The sequence below is a fragment of the Corvus brachyrhynchos genome, unplaced genomic scaffold (genome assembly GCF_000691975.1).
Source record: "Corvus brachyrhynchos isolate BGI_N302 unplaced genomic scaffold, ASM69197v1 scaffold22, whole genome shotgun sequence".
NCBI classification, from domain to species: domain Eukaryota; kingdom Metazoa; phylum Chordata; class Aves; order Passeriformes; family Corvidae; genus Corvus; species Corvus brachyrhynchos.
Genome location: NW_008238355.1, coordinates 3,628,249 through 3,631,469, shown reverse-complemented (window position 1 = coordinate 3,631,469; position 3,221 = coordinate 3,628,249).

The window sequence follows — 3,221 nt, the reverse complement described above, 5'->3', positions numbered from 1 at the left end:
AATTGTCTCATTCACATCATCCCAGCCACCCCTCCCAAATATTGTGTGTAATCTTGGCCTCTCACTTCTTCCTGTGGAAGCCATTTAAACAGTTACTTAAATTCCACAAGATCTGGTGAAAGTCAATCCATTACTATAATTTACTGAACAGTTAGCACATGCTGGACTCATTCACAATACACAGGCTTGCTCTCAAAGCTGCATGAGAAAGTTGGTCAGAGCAGAAGGGAAACATGCTGGTCTTCTTAGCTTGTCAGAATCTGTGTGGAAACTAAAATTCATATGCTGGGCTGAAATAAAGAAGATCTGCAGAAATCAAATTCTTGCTGTCACCACCAGGAGATGTACTGCCTGTCACTATTGTCTGGATGGCCCAATAAAAATTATACTGTCATTGCTAATAAGAAACCTAATGCTAGCATTGCAAGGCCATAAGAACTGATGGGGTGTTAGGTTTGTTATCAGCTTGAGTGAATTTACTCAGTGCAAACTGAAGTTGGGTTCCAGGTGTCTTTTGTTATGATGTGGAGTTTAAGCGTGGGGTAATACTTGAGACCTTGAAAATACGTGCACAGGCTGAAAACAAAGGCCACAAGAGTATAAACATCTCACCGGCGGTCAGCTTCTGGTTCTTGAGGAGTTATAATCTTAAGCGCTGAGAACACTGCTTTAGACATAAAAAGGAGGACAAGGAAAAAATCAAACAGAAGAGTAAGACAAATAAATTGGTGGCCATGGGAAGTTAATACCCCCAGAATTGCAGAGTATATAGTCCCAGGAAAGGAGACCAAAGAATTAAAATTCACTGATAAACTCAAGAATTTTCGAAATGTGCTAGATCTTGATATTTGAAAGGAATTGCTGCTGGCAAATGTTTGTCATTACTGGATCATCATGGAATTTTCTTCCTACAAACTATGTCAAAGCTGCAAGCACATTACCTGTTTCAAGGACCAAGAATCTTAAAACGTCTTTTATCGTGCCAGTCAAGTTTTAGGGCTGTATACAAGTCTACGTCTGAGTGCATAAACTACATGTACTTGTTGTCTCAAGCTGTAATTCCTGAATAAAGCATTATTGCACATAAATTCAGTTTGCCTAGTGTGAAAACTATCAGTGTGACAATCACACAACCATCAACCCTGAAATGGTCAAGCAATTGCACTAAACAATCATTGTAGGTCCCTTCCAGATGGAAGTATTCTATTGTATTCTATGTATACTTCTCATTATTGTCTGTACATACAGCCATTAAATCCTCAGGCTGAGTTGGCTCTCCCACTGAAATAAAAGACAAACCTGCAACAGAACCAGGTTTTTAGGCATCACACAGGAGCACAGAGTTTCTTAGAATACAATGTTGGAATTGGTGTGGCCAGACCTTCATTAGGAAGTGTTAGGGAGTATAAAACTGCCTGGGTTGGAATAGTTCACAGGTTTTGTACTATTATTATTTGTTTCTTACTTCTGCACTTTATGTTAGAAATATATATATACATGTATATAAAACTGCATTTCGTCTTATCTTCAGTTCTACTGCTTTAATACCGGATAATTAAAAGCACTGGATAATTAAAAGCACAGGGGCTTGATCTTCTATCATTTTTGGGCTATAATATGCAAAGTGTTATTCTGTCATTGCAAAATTATTCCAGAAGTTAATTACCTGTGTTCTGGAGGCAATTTTTTCCTTCTTCTTTACCTGATGATTGAACAAGGAACTTGCCCCAGGAAAGAAGGGTGTGTCTGTTCTGTGGAGCTGGTGGTAAACAGTTTGTGCAGGAAGAACCTAGAGCACCTAAGGAGCTACAAGGAACAAGCTGGGCATTTGGCCTCAAGCCATGTAGTTTAGTTGGAGAAATGTCTCATAGGGTGGTATACAAAAGTGTAAACTAAACTCCAGTGAGACATAGCTTATTAGAGGCTTGCTTCAAACATTACAATTAAGAAACCCTTAGTGAGCTGCTTTTTCAATCAGCGAATTTTTGGGGTAAACTTTGTTTATAATTACTCTTAGTGTTTGTATGCATGCAGTATTAAGGTTACATTCACAAATTGTTTTGCATAGCCGATATTGAATGTCAGGTGTTTTAATAAATTGTTAGTTAATTTTTAGTATCCTAAAGTTCAACAGATTACAGTATGGCTTTCAACTCTATGCAATTCCTGAAATTATGCTGTTATAGCCCATATGGGGTATATCAGTAATACCTGCAGTATAGTTTTAACCTTTTATTTTTTCTCTGGAAAATTTTCATAAAAACATGAAGTATGTACTACCCATTGCATAAACACAACCATTTTTATAGGGACTGTATTTTACTCAGATCTCTTTCTGTAACAGTCGTTCAGCACCCCTAAAAAAACTATGCCTGCATTTGTATCCACCTGTGACTCTAGTCAATGTAATTGACCAGTAGAAATTATTGGCATGAATTCTGTTGTCAGGAAAGTTTCTCGTCTATGAGACAGTCTCAGACAACTGACCTATTTCTAGAGAATTGGCTGGGTTTATGCAGATACAAACATTTTATGTGGTCTGCAATTCTTAGTCACACATGCACAAAAAAATATTTATACAGTGTCCTTACCATAATTTACAAAATTCAATCCTTTGTAAAAGACAGCATCCTTTTTGAGAGCCACTGGCATATTTCAGTATGTCGCTCATCAAGGCCATTTCTGATTTGAAATTGAGGCAATTTCTTAGGCTATTTCTCATGTAGTACTACACAGCTTAGAGTCTGCTGGTTGTGTTCAGCCAGTCACTGCAATCTCTCAGAAGGATGCAATTTTCCCTTGGGAGAACAGCCAACACCAGCAAAAAGAATGGCTGTACTGTAACTGCAGTATCTGGTGCTAACATTGTGTGTTGATGAGATGCAAGTCAGTTTCATATCCCTCACCAAAACAAAACTAAACAATCAGATAAAACAAACAAACAAACACCAGACATGTACCACAAAATCCTAACAATTGAAATTACTGATTTTCAGTTCCATTAAAAACCTAACAGATAGGCCCAGAATGTCACAAGTGTATCTTCGTGTCTGTCACAGGAGGATTTTGGAGTAAGATAGTCTCAGAAGCGGCCTTAGCCATTGCTTTACATTTTACCATTTTTTCCCATGTATCATTGAAAGTTTTGTCTGAACCAAGTCTCTACAGCTCCTGAAAGGAGGGTGTAGTGTGGTGGGGGTCGGTATCTCCTGCTGCGTCTG